This window comes from Vespa velutina, chromosome 9, assembly GCF_912470025.1.
Source record: "Vespa velutina chromosome 9, iVesVel2.1, whole genome shotgun sequence".
NCBI classification, from domain to species: domain Eukaryota; kingdom Metazoa; phylum Arthropoda; class Insecta; order Hymenoptera; family Vespidae; genus Vespa; species Vespa velutina.
The window spans coordinates 1,229,246-1,243,702 of record NC_062196.1 but is presented as its reverse complement, the minus strand read 5'-3'; the positions used below and the strand labels follow the sequence as shown (position 1 = coordinate 1,243,702).

Sequence of the window (14,457 nt, the reverse complement as noted above, 5' to 3'; positions counted from 1 at the left end):
GACGAATGTGATAACAATCCGTGTTGAAATTCGAAAAGCATCATTTAATCATCTTATAAATACAATCTTACTGTCTTATCGCTTGAATTCTCAAGTTCTATTAGTACCTACAAACGCGTGTAAGTATTTGGTCAATTATACGACGTACTACTTTGGTAAGTAGTAGATAAATCCATAACTTGAAACTCACATTTCTGCTTGAAATGTTATTACTTAGATATTACAATAGGCACGAATAGAAAAATAATTATTTCTTCAAATAACAAATGCAAAACATATAGATGATGATCATTTGAAATCTTTTTAATATCTTACACGATAAATTCCAATCGTAATCGTCTTTAAATAAAAATTAATGAAAATCATAAAAAATAAATACATCGACAAAGATAAACAAAATGCGTAGAAAGTTAAAATGATGACAAAGTTCATATAAATACAATATTGTCCAAGGTGATCCATGTATACACATGTTTCCGTTCGCATCAAAGGGCTATACTCGTTAAACGAGTAATATAATAATTACTTGACAGATATTACATTCCATGAGCACGTTATTCTCTGTTATGAGAGATCATTTGTATTCGCTCCACAGAAATAACCTCTCTCGATTACTTTAATTACGAAGTTGTGTCAACGAAGGTACGTATATAGTATTCGAGAGAGACTAGGATGTACTACTTCGGTAAGTCAATACCCACTCCAAATTCCCATGTTCTCTCGCTAAAGATGTAAATCCTGTTCCGTACAATGGATTAAGTCTAACGAGTGCCGAGTAAAAAGAGATGGAATTAGGTCGGAAACGCGTGGAAGTACTTTTCCGATATAAGTTACAAAGCGTAGAAAGCTTAAATATTATTTAAAAAAAAGAATAAAAAGAAAAAATGAACATTACCGAGAGTAAGAAATTTAAACGTATCCATAGTTCCACATAATCGTTTGTTGTTAGTCGTTAATTACACGCTCTGTTTCGATCCACGGAAATTCACAGCTATTGGAAAAAAGTGAGTTGGTCTACCCGAGCTTTTGTTCCAAACATTTTCACCTACTTGTTACCGAGAATTGCAAAGAAATTTCCAATTAATACAATTACCTTCTCGCGGAAACTGATGACTGTATTCTTGATAAAGCAGAACGCTGCATAAAAACGGTTAGAAAAAAGAAAAGAACAGAAGAACAATAAAGAGAGAAAGAGAAAGAGAAAGCGAAAGAGAAAGAGAAGGAGAGAGAGAGAGAGAGAGAGAGAGAGAGAGAGAGAGAGAGAATAAAAAAATATGCAGGAAAGAAAAAAGAAAGAAAGAAAGAAAAAAAAGAAAAACGAGAGCACGGATTCTTATTTGGTAGAATCGTTGGAGCTTAACGTAATTTTCACGCTTGCCGAAAGCAACTCTTTCGAAAAGAAGAGGAAAAAGAGAGAAAGACAAAGAAAAGAAGACAGGGACGGCGATTCGCATTATCGGTATCTACGTTTGAACGAATCTTCGTTCGAGTCAGCTTCCGGAAAAAGGACTCACGTCGTAGGAGCGAGCCGATCGTTCGATAACTCTGGAAAGAAAGAGAGATAGATAGATAGACAGATAGATAGATAGATAGATAGATATATATATATATATATATATATATATATATATATAGAGAGAGAGAGAGAGAGAGAGAGAGAGAGAGAGGAAAGGGACACTCTACTTCGTGCCTGGGAGAAAATTGCATTCGCGGCCTGACCTTCTCCCTTCCAGTTCTACTTTCGAGTTGCAATGAAGAGAAAAGAAGAGAAAAGACAGAAAGACAGAAAGGGAGAAAGAAAGAGAAAGATAGAGAGAGAGAGAGAGAGAGAGAGAGAGAGAGAGAGAGAGAGAGAGAGAGAGAGAGAGAGAGAGAGAGAGAGAGAGAGCTAGAAGCCTCGCTGTCGTTCGCTCGCTCGCTCGAAGAAGTGAATTAAATTCGAGCCCGTACTTATCCTCTTTCTCTCGCAAGCCGGGTTTCCCTCTCAGTAGCCTTTTCCAAAGCCGAAAAAGCGAGGATGACCGACTGCAAGGTCTCTGCGTCCACAGCAATCCCGGGTCCCTTTTTAATTTCGGGACAAAAGGGTCATCCTGCGTATCCTATATCTTTTTCTTTTTTTTTTTCTACCTCTCTGTATGTCTCCTATCTCTTTCTCTAACTCTAACTCTAACTTTAACTCTATATCTTTCTCTTTCGAACCTTTCGATTTTTCTATTCCTCTTTCTTTTGCTTTCCCTCGCTCTTGAAGTATCATTTGCTGACGCTTCACCGGTAACGAATATGGGCTTCGACGTGCGAAGAAATAAAAACGAATGACCCCATTATCATTTCACTGGGTAATAATCCCTAGCTAACGCTCTTCGTGTCTTTTCATTCATACGGTTCTTATGTTAGATCTTATGTCCGAATTTACACACACTCGTATACGTATACGTATATATACTTATATAAAGTGATTAGAGGTAATCATGACATATCTATAAGTTAACGCACGAGATAATCATTTCCGAGAAAATGAATGCGGAAACTATGAAAGAAAATGGGTGATCTCGATAACGTACTATTTTATCTTTACAAAATAATTTTCATTTAAGATCTTAGATAATTAGAGTGCTTTTAAACTCGATTAATATTATCGGTACATGTTGATAAATATCACACAATGTTATTATTCAAATTCGTTCGCGTGTTACGTATTTATTACGTACAAACCTGAAAGAAAAAGATTAGCGTGGATTTAAAACGATTGGGGAAAAAAGAAAAAGATGAAGTATAGATTTGAGAGTAAAAAATTGATTAGTGTTGTCTCCGAAACGAAAAGAATTGAAATTAATGCCGATAATAGATTACGCGAAAACAGGTGGTTGTGCAAACGATGGATGCTTTCGTATCACCGAGAAGCTGAGGTTACATCCAAGAGATTAACCCTCATCGATCGAAAGATTCGGCCGGTAAGCAGCGATTGCGGCTATTTCAAAAGCAAACCTATCACTTTACCGCATGATTTGTAAATGGATAGAAGCCTGACAAAGAAAAACGATAACAAATTCTGATATATATATATATATATATATATATATATATATATATAAACATTAATATTAAATTTAATGTTTATATATATATATATATATATATATATACATATATATATATAAATATAAATATATATATATATATATATATATATATATATGGATAAATAAATATCATCGAAGATGAAATCTCTTTAATTTTTCCAACGTTTATCAAATATTCCGAAATAAAATAGAAGATTTATAAAAATCGTCACGATTGAAAGGAACCAAATCAAACATTGTGATACTTCGTATATACTAGTTAAATTTAAATATTATGATAGAGATATTCTCGTTGATTACTTTAACATAAACTTAATCGTTTATAGAAAGATTTTAAATGGAGATATAGCAGAAATTTTTCTTATTTCCTTTCCTTTATTTTTCTCCAATAAGAATTAATTCCATGATTTAAATTGACCTTCTGTAATTTCTAACAGAAGAGTCGTGAGAAAACGATACTCGGAGTCAAATGCGGAACGTCGATCGAACTCATTGGAGCGTAATTCGCACCTCGAAAAGAAAAGAAAAGAATCCAATGGATATAATACCAGCTATCAACGCCAGAACGATAGAATAATAATTTAAAAGATTAATAGGATTTTTACCGTATCCGTATCCGTACCTATAGGTCGAGTCACTGTTCCATCCCGGAGGATTTAGTTTATATAGAGAGCACATACGTGACCGAGGCGTCTGGTAGGAGCTTAAATCTCTGAGTGAATTTTTCCATGATGACGCGAAACGAAAACAGACATATATTATTGGTCACGTACGACATTCGTTAAAAACAAATCGTTTACTATTCGCAAAAATCATTTTATTCGTCCGTCTACTAAGTGTCGGTAAGCTCCTTTGACCGTAATCCGAAAAGAGATTAAAAAGATAAGCTTTAAAGAGAAGATCATCGAACATCGTTTTCGAAAGATCTTTAAACCATGAATTTTATCCTCTATCATCATCATCTTTTTATAATGTACGTCGTCATAAAAGGGAAAAAGAAGAGGGAAAAAATGAAAAAAAAGGAAAAAAGAGAAGAAAAAAGAAAAAGAAAAAACATAAGAAAAGTGTCGATTTAAAGGAAAGATAGGTGCACTCTCCTCCCTCTCTCTCTCTCTCTTCTAGGTCGTTCTATAAACCGCCAAGAAAAAGAGGGAAATGATCTCCATCCTTATCGTCGCGGATACGGTTTTTAAATCTTCAAGATGGAAAAGACGAGAAAAGAAAGAGAGAGGGGTGGGGAGAGAGAGAGAGAGAAGAAAAAAGAGAGGTAGAAAAGAGAAATACACAAGTTGGAAGAGATGGAGAGAAGACGAGCGGGTAAAGACTTCTCTCGTAACAGGAAGCGGCTGGGGTCACGGACGACGTTCTAACGTAACGGACGCGTTCTCGTGCTGCACGAGAAAAGGAGAAAGAAGGAGAAAGAAGGGAGAGAGAAAAAGAGAGAGAGAGAGAGAGAGAGAGAGAGAAAGAAAGAGAGAGAGAAAGAGAGAGGTGGAGAATGTACACGCTACGGCAGAAACCGGCCTCGTCGTTGTTTGGCTTGTTCGTTAAGATAGGACTTTAAATACATTCCGTGTATTTCAACGAACCAAGCCAAGAGTTGTTAACTATTAACGACTTAGTACTATATTATCGACGAAACTTAGAACGATGAACCGAGTATATAAGTTTGTATACTCGGTACGTGCCTACTAGATAGATTGGTCCATTTCTATGTTCAAGGACATCGGTCGATAGACGAAAGAATAGAATAGAAATTTGGATTCCTTCCAATTTTCACTTCGTAAAAATATACGTAAAAGAATTCTAACGTCGTTGAATAAAGCAATTTCTTTCGCAGAGTTTTGTTAATCGAAAATAAGTAAGAATAATCAAACAATAAGGAAAGAAGAAAATCAAATAATCTTTTTTTTTTTTTTTTTGTTTTTTCTTTATTTTTTCTTTACAAGAACGAACGATTAAAAACAAACACTTTGTATTTTCGGAAGGACCTGTACGATACTACGACAAAAAAAAATATATGAGAACGTCCACTTGAATTTTATTAAACAAATCCTGATTCGGAGTTTATCGTGACAAATAAAATTAATTAGATCGCGATATAGCTGAAAAAGAGAAACAGAGAAATAGAGAATTAGAGAAACAGAGAAAGAGAAATATTTGCCTCTAGGACGAAGTAATTTCTTCAAGTATTAGCGAGTAGTAACTTGAAATGTTTGCACGCTCGTAACTGCTTCGAAAATTCCTTCTATTACTCTTCGATAGTCGCAGGAGACCATAATTCAGAACTAAGAGGAACATCCTTAATCCCACGAGTATCCTACTATAGTAGATAAACTATTCCGATAGCAGATATCTTTCAGCGCGATAAAATATGTACGATCGATATTCCTCAGTGAAAAGAATCAAGAATCGATATAAATTCGTCTTGATAAATGTATGTCGTCTACATACATATAGGACGATCTAAGTTAACACGATCTAAAAAAAATAAGAATCATATGATTAAATTTTCTTTTTTCAACGCAAGACGAAAAGAAAAATAAAAGATATATTATATTTTATTTCGTAACGTTTAATCTTACTTCGGTCAACTTTCCTTTACTGAACTTGTTTCCTCTGATTCGTTTACTTTCCAGTTTTCGAAATAAATGAAATAACGTCAGGGGATAAAAATTTTTTTTTTTCGTACTCAAACTTTCGTATTTTAATTTCGCATCGTTAGCAGACAAAATTAAAATTTCGAAGAGCGAAAGTTACAAAAATTTTTCTCATTTACTTCGAACATAGGGATAAATTAAAATGACATCGATATTATCGGTACTCTCGAGTACAACGACCGCGTGTTCCTTTGTTCGAAAAGAGAAATATATCGTAGACATCTCGTCGATATCGACCTCGAAGTTACGAACATCGCACCGCACCGCACCGCACCGCACCGCACCGCACCGCACTGTATCACACCGGACAAAGACAGGTTTTATCGTACTCGGGTTTATTGCATCAACCTTTCATAACTACATTCGGCGGCCGCCTTACATTCTCTTATTTCTTTTTCTTTGTTTTACGACCAACGAAATCAACGAATTCGCGTTTACTTGAACTTACTTTGAAAACAAATGAGTATGTTCCACGTTCTTTCTCTTTTCTTCTTATCTTTTCTTTTCTTCTTTTTTTTTTATGCTGTAAAAAAATCTCGAATATTCCTCTTAAATTTCGTTTAAATAAATTGTTAAGGGCAACTAAGAATTCAACTATCTACAAGACAATTTTGTAAAATATTTTATGAACCAAAGTATAATCCGCGAATTCTGTGGACATTAATTCATCTGATAAATGAGCAGGGACGCGAGCGGGGGTACGGATGCATTTAACGAACTTGCAAAACGAAGTTTCGAACTGCTAACAAGGCAAATGTCGTGCCGCTTCATGAAGAAGCCAAGCAGAAGGAGAAGTGCGCTTTTGCGTGGAGAAAAAAGATTCGAATGTATTCTTCGAAAGTCGTGGTTATATCAATGATGTCCGTCGGATGACATATTTACCGAGATATAATCTTCTTTTATCTATAGACTTTCGATCGAAGATATACAAAGTAAAAAATATTTTCAGATTATTTCATGCTCTTCAATATATAATACATACGTACATATTAAAGGTTACGTAGTTAACAATTGCAAAATATTTTTTCTTTTTTTCTTAAATATGCTTATTGCTAATTTTGTATAGTTGACAAACCGAATATTTTTTCCTAAAGAAAATTTTCATTGGAGAAAGGAAAGACAATAATATAACGTACTATCAATTTACACACAGTGATTGTTTCTGTATATTTCGCCCACTGCATGGCTCGCCCAGGTATGTTCTTTTGTTGTAAGAATTAATGAGACAAAAGAACAGAGAATAGCTGCAAAACAATCGACGTGTCCTTCAATAGTCTTATTATTTCCTGTTGAAGTTTTTTCGCTATTCAGAAGATAACAATTTATAAATTACCTGGAAAAAAGTTTACATAAATCCATTAAATCTATAAATCAGTAAAAATGTCGCAGAAAAATATTACACAACTGAGACATCGTTCTGTTAAATATCATACGCTTAAAAAAGTACTACAATAACTTATGAAATAAAAGTCGTGAAAATTCTCCAAAAATACATTATAATTACAAATATTTATATATATAATTATAAATTATAATTATAAAAAAAAAAAAATATATATATATATATACACACATATATGTATCTTAATGATTTTTTCTCGTTAAAAAAACATCTCGGTCCTAATTTTAAAAGTAATTTTATCGTTCAGAGCACGCATTTTTTTTTAAATTTGTGTTAGCGAAAAATTAGATCAGACATATGTTAACGCTGAAAAGATGAAGTAATATATATAAGGATCAGGAGAGAATCGCTTAGGAATGCGGATAGGCTAGAAAGCGAGCCACGTCTCTCTCGTGTTCTCAAGCCATTGCACGTGGGTAAAACACGCGCGCACCGTCACGGATATGTCGAGCGGTGAACCGAGAGATGGATATCGGCGTTTCAAGAGACTCCAGAGATCCGGTCTTCTCGTTCTCGCGGAATCATCCCCACCAGCCGTAGATCCCCGGATAAAGCTCCTCGAGGCATGTGCTTCTCGATATTTTCATTCATCGTTTAATATCGAATACGAAAAGAAAAAAAAGAAAAAAAAAAAAAAGAAACAAAAATGAAGTAGAGAAAATATGCGAAGTCGACATCTTCCTTTCTATTTTTACTCTCTTTTTATCGTTAAATTCAAACCGTTGATTAAATTTCGCGCTATTCCTATCTCAATTTACGCGTACCAATATTGCGATGAAGAACAATACACTATATACGTATATACATATGGATGTGTGTGTGTGTGCATGTATATAAGTATACATCTGTATCTATATATTCGATTTTTACGTATATGGATACATTTTTATATGGCCCTCTTGTATTTTATCTATTTTTTTTTTTTTTTCTTTTTTTTTCTTTACAAAGCGATCGTGTTCGATGTAACTGATAGAAATGTATCGACGAGTAACGTGCGAATGGCGTAACCGACGCGACCAATGGCGGAAGAGATTCGTTGCATTCTCATGACCTTAATATAAAACGAGAACTGAACCAGTGCGAAAGCTAATACACAACGATCGAACCGGAAATTTTTGCTCTCTTTTCTCTTATTTTTATTTTTTCACTTTTTTCTTTAAATGGTACAATCAAAAACATACCCTAATAAAAATCTCATTTTTATTTCTATTTTATTGATATACGTACGTTCGTTGAAAGTCGATAATAGAAATCAGTACTACCTATCTACCGTTTGCCGTCTCTGAACACCGTTTAATTAATCGAAAGTAACGTATATACAAATATAACGACCTACATCCGAAATGCATTATATTACGATTGCTTTTCTTTTATTATGAAAATAAATAATCATAAATTATGTGTATAAATATATATATATACATATATATGTATGTATAAATATATATATATATATAAATATATATATATATATATATATATATATGTCAAATTTAAAATAAATTATGATCAATAATTACAATAAGTTCACTCGAAATTAATAACATTCTAATGAAATAACGCAAAACTTTTGTAATCATATATTTTATAATGATATGCTTTATAATGATACGTTTAATAATAATACAAATACAAAATTGGTAGAAAATAATTTTGAATATTTCGTCGTTGGTATAAAGTCATGTACGAAAACGTTTTCTGATCTCTGCTGTTTGATTATTTCGTTGAAAATTAATGAAAACAAAAAAAAAACAAAAAAAACAAAACAAAAAAAAAAACAAAAAAAAAACAAAAAAAACAAAAAAAAAAACAAAAAAAAACAAAAAAAAACAAAAAAAAACAAAAAAAAACTAAATACATAAAATAAAAAGAAATAGAAAAAAATCGCATTAAAGGATTTTATCAATGTATACAGGCAAATACGAAAATATTTTCTAGTTTTTGTCGAAAATAAATAACGGGCAAATGACTAACGTATGAATGAAAATTTCGAACATATCTAAATCCCATTGATGTATTTCAATGTGCACAGGTACGTACGTATGAGAATATTCTGTAGGTTTGTTGTTATTTGATCTATTCGCTGAAAAGGAAAAATGACAAAGAGACTAACGTATGAACGTAAACATTCCAGACGTATCCAAATTCTATTAGAACATTTCAATGTCGAAGCTCCTTCTTAGAAAAGACGTGAACGATCTCTCTCTCTCTCTCTCTCTCTCTCTCTCTCTCTCTCTCTCTCTCTCTCTCTCTCTCTCTCTCTCTCTCTCTCTCTCTCTCTCTCTCTCTCTCTCTCTCTCTCTCTCTCTCTCTCTCTCTCTCTCTCTCTCTCTCTCTCTCTCTCTCTCACTCCTCCCTCTTTCACCGAAGTGCAATGTCCGTGTCGATAGGACAAGAACTTCGACTTATTATCGACGCTTTCGCAAAGCAAATCTCTCTTGCTCGAACAAAGAATCCTTGCTTCTCGATAATACATCCGCATTCCTCGATACGATCGTATGTATATATAATATTCTTATTATTATAATATCGTATCTTGTGTGCATAACGTGTATCGATATGTAACGTTGGTTACATAAAATTAACACCTATCCTTTTCACCATTCACCTTTAACGAGTTTGCTTCGAAAAAGCAAACGATTCCGTTCCGTTAATTTCCATTGGAAACTTTGTCGATGAATATTACGAAAATTCTGAATGATATATACCATCGTTGTTATTGTAGAACATCGAGGTTGGAATTCGGAGCGTATAAATATGGCGCCAAATGCATCGAAATTATATCGCCTAATGGTTGCCAATCGATTAAACGCTCGAATTTCAGTTTATAGACAATGAGATAAACAAGAGACGACATAAAGTCGATCTTTCGTTCGTCGAGAGAGACGAAATATCAAATCTTAAATATCAGAAATATTTCATTTCTTTCGACGATGAATACCGTCTGGGGTAAGAATTATCGTGGGCATGACGCGATACGACGGAATAAAAATATGTGTCGTAATCTCTTGGCGGCTTTAGAGATAAAGAGGGGATAGAAAAAGATAGAGATCGCAACAGTAAACATAGTCACGTGACACTAGATACAATAAGTATACTCACACCTCAACGCCACCTTCCGCATCGATCGAGATCCGAGTAATCTAAAAAGGTCCTCGTCAAGGTCGGAGCAGAAGAAAAACGAAGGAGCAACCGGATGCTGAAAGAAGACCTCCTTCGTTTTTCGTGGAAGACTCGAATACTCTTCGCTTCTTCGGTAGATTTTCTTCGAAGGATGGCACGGAAGACGGAAAGAGAAAAGTAGAAAGAGATTGAGTGAAAGAGAGGAAGAGAGATAGATAGAAAGGAAGAGAGAAATAGAAAAAGGGAAGGGAGAGGAGGAATGTGACACACTCGAAATAACAGAGAGTTAGTCGGTCGTTCGTACCGAATTTACTACGTGGCGAAAAACGTGAATGCGTCGACGAAATGATGGAATATCCGTGTCACCGTCGTCGTCGTCGTCGCACGGATACCGAACGAACCAGCACCGGCGTCGCACGACGCGATCTCATCCCTACGACGGAGCACGGATGACTGACGGTTCGGTCCACCCCGCCGAGTGAGTTTACTGTGCTCTCCGTCTATTCCCCACTCCTTGCCTATCCCCACTGTATCACGACCGCCGCCGCTCCTAAGCTACCCCCACCACTTTGCTAGCCATTGCCGCGGCAGCGCGCTCAGTCTCTCGACGACCGTTAGACTCTATGCGTCTTTTCTCTTTCCTTCTTTCTTCCTTTCTGTCTCTTTCTCTCTTCTCTTTCTCTCTTCCTCTCCCTCTCTCTCTCTCTCTCTCTCTATCTCTCTCTCTTTCTCTTTCTCTCTCTCTCTCTTTGCACCTTCATTCTCTGAAAGAAAGAAAAAGAACGATAGACGTATGGACAGCACGAGTAAGGTTGAGGATGTTCTCTCAGTATCGTCGTAATGTTATTGCTTCGCCCTGCAGTCGGATTAACCACTCGTAATTCGCTACAAAAAAACTTTGCTTTGGATTAGCAATGAGTTCAACTTTTTTCCTATTTCGTTCTTTTTTTATTTTGCTTCACCCTTCTTTATATATTCTTTCTTGTTTTCTTTCTCTCTTCTTTCAACTCTATTTCTCTCTCTTTCTCTCCTTCTCTCTCTCTCTCTCTTTCTCTCCTTCTCTCTCTCTCTCTCTTTCTCTCTCTTCCTCTATCTCTCTCTCTTCCTCTCTCTCTCTCTCTCTCTCTTTTTATTCGATGAAAGGACGAAAAGAGACGAGAGAACTCCCGCCGGATATTTGACCCAGAAAAGGCACCGTCTCGAATCGAGGGAAAATGATTTCCCGTTATGGCTCGTAGGAAGTCGTCAGTTTTTACCATATTACAAGCGTTGAACGAAGTTCGTTGATACCAGATTAACAAAAATTTCTAAAATTCGTTCGATCTCCTGTAAAATCATTTTAATTTACGTGCATCCGTAGTTCGATGGGGCGGGGGGAGGTGGAAATTGGAAATTAAAAATTCGACGAAAATAAATATAAGTAAACTTATCGAAAAAGAATTATAACGATAAAGAAACGATCGATTATTTCGGAATTTCATAATTTGGTATTACGATATGAAGGGTTCCGGAAAATCTAGAATCGTTCCTGAAGGTTCCGGCGCAAACTCGTCTTCTCTTCCTTTCTTTTCGCATCTCCTCTCTTGCCACGGATCTTTTATTCGTTTGGACGTAGCCAGCCACGTTGGTGAACTTGGAACATAGGAATAAGTAGCGGCATCCAAACCTTTCTCTCTCGCACTTTCATTCGTTCGTTTTCTTTCCTCCTTCTTTGTATACCAGTATGGATGAGAGAGACAAAGAGAGTGTGAGTGTGAGTGGGAGTGAGAGAGGGTAAGTTAAAAAGAGAAAGAGAGGAGTGAAGTAACGGCGCTACAAATACCTATGCGAACCTTAAACAGAATGAGAAAGAGAGAAACTTCCTGGTTCTCCCTTCCCCTTTTAGTCATGTCATTCTCGTTGTCATCGTCGTTGTCGTTGTCGTTGTCGTTGTCGTTGTCGTTGTCGTTGTCGTTGTTGTCGTTGTTGTCGTCATCGTCGTCGTCGTCGTCGTCGTCGTCGTCGTCGTCGTTGTCGCATGTTTTCCTGTTACATTTCCACTCAAGTACGCATGCGTGCACAATCCCTTCCAACGTTTAGACAATGCGGTAATAAAATTTCCTTATCCCTCCATCGTGAAAATCGATGCCACAGTGGGGAGCGCTGCGCAATCAAACGACGTCTTTTATAAAGTAAGATATTATGAATTTTAATAACGCTCAGTTTTACGATAAAGATCTAATTTAATGGTACCCGAAACGTTTCAGAATTAAAAAAAAAAAAAAAAAAAAAAAAAAGAAATAGATAAATAAACGTACAATTTGTAATTAAATACAATTACAATAACCAATCGGCGTCTTACTTATTCGTAGATTTTTTAAAGAATGTCAAATAAACGAATAAAAAGAAAGGAGGGATAATAAAAAAAATATTTAAAAAACAAACAGTCGTTTAAAAAATGTATTAAATTAAATCAGAATAAATTTAACGAAGAGCAAATTATGTACATTCTCAATTTAATGAATCGAAAAATAATCGAAACAATTAATTTCCCTAGTGACACGTAAAAGTGCGTAGCGGTATCTTCAGCAAGCAGATGGTAAATGATGAGGATGCGTAAACGTGCTTGAATGAACGAACGCTATACTCTTCGCGTGACTTCACAGTCGTGCACGCACGAACGCATGTTATTCTAATACATTCTCTTATCTTTCTCGACAGATCCGAAATGTGAAAGACATGCGTTTTTATGTACTGATTTAAATCGCTTTTGTGGAATGTGAGATAACGTTTTCAATAATTGTTGTCACACGTTTGACCTTACTAATTGGACGACAGGTAACCGGATAAAAATGTAGATTATTAAGAATTTTTTTTTTTGTAACAGAGCGTGATATTAATATTTTATGAAAAATTTTAATGATTTTTTTTATTCCTTTCATCCTTTACATTCTAAAGTTTTTATACTTAGATTTCATGTTATTTAATTAAATTCCTGCAAAATATTAATCTAAAATGATTTTTCAATAAAAAATGAATTCTCTATTTTCCTTACTTTGCATTTCTTCATTGAATGCCATCTTGTGAAGCGCATCATCTATATTATCTTATAATTATTCTCTAGAATTTCATATTTATCGAATTCGGCATAAACTATTTAACTTTGATATGAATCAAGATATAAATAACTGCTGTGTAAAGAATAATATAATAATATATAATATTCCAACTGCATGACTATTATCATAATTTAAATATACGTATGTATTATATATATATATATATATATATATATATATATATATATATATATATATATATATACGTCGAAAATCAATCGAAAGTACTTTATATGCACGAACATCGTTGGAAGAAGACGCGACAGGCATAGTTGATCGAACGACTCTAACAAAGATCGAAGAAGGGAAATTCCGTTCGATATCCGGCTCGTCGTATAAGCATCGATAGTGATGCGGCACACTGACGCCTTTTTCGTCCCATCATTCTCGTTTTCTCCATCTTCTCTCTCGAATCGATATCGTCAGCCCCTTATCCAGGACTTGCGTCGCCTAAGACGACGAATTAAAGCTGAACGAGGTGATCCGGTTGGATGGAAGGTTTTGGATAATGGAGAGACGAGACATAATACGCCACGGGATTTTCGGACTGGATGAAATCACCAACGATAGACGAGAGAAATCTTTCAACCCGAGAGATTAAACTTTGTCTTGTCTCGGATGACATTGTTTATTCGTAACAATAATAAATTAACCTTTTTCTTATATACGAGAAACTAGCCTTTGATTGTAAATATATTTTGGTAATTATATAAATATACAATTCCGCGAAAAACATCGCAAAAATTTCCTCTTTACAAATTTATCCAATTTTATGAAGTTTTCTATTAAATATAAAAACTTTTTTTTCATTCATAGCTTTACATACATAGATCATGTATAAATTTGTATTATGCAAGCTATATAGATATGATGTAAAGAATCGTTTAGTTTTCCTTTTTTAAAAATGTAATATATATTATTCCCGTTGCTGAGTTTTGATTTGTTTCTTTTTTGAACATTTTTATACTCTATCTACTTGATTCCCCGATTTTCAAACGGAATATTTTCATGAAACATGAGGAAGGCAAAACGACGCCTGCGTATAGCAGAAGGTAGAGAAGGACACATAATTAACTTTTTAAAAGTTTCTCACT

The 14,457-nt window shown here is 34.8% G+C and overlaps 1 protein-coding gene and 1 long non-coding RNA gene across 5 annotated transcripts in view; one reads left to right on the top strand and one right to left on the bottom strand.

The window, feature by feature from the left end:
• LOC124951663 (furin-like protease 1) overlaps nt 1-10,730 on the bottom strand; it is a 178,045-nt gene extending 167,315 nt beyond the window's left edge. For 3 of the 4 annotated variants that reach the window (XM_047500413.1, XM_047500416.1, XM_047500415.1), the window contains exon 1: nt 10,245-10,730. The gene's annotated coding sequence lies outside the window, so the exon portion shown is untranslated. The remainder of the gene's footprint in view (nt 1-10,244) is intronic. The other variant, XM_047500417.1, reaches the window with a different exon arrangement.
• Nucleotides 10,731-12,028: 1,298 nt separating this feature from the next.
• LOC124951516 lies at nt 12,029-13,378 on the top strand. Its single transcript, XR_007101625.1, has 3 exons — nt 12,029-12,436; nt 12,802-12,843; nt 12,966-13,378. It is a non-coding gene; the product is annotated as an uncharacterized LOC124951516 (long non-coding RNA).
• Nucleotides 13,379-14,457: the final 1,079 nt, after the last annotated feature.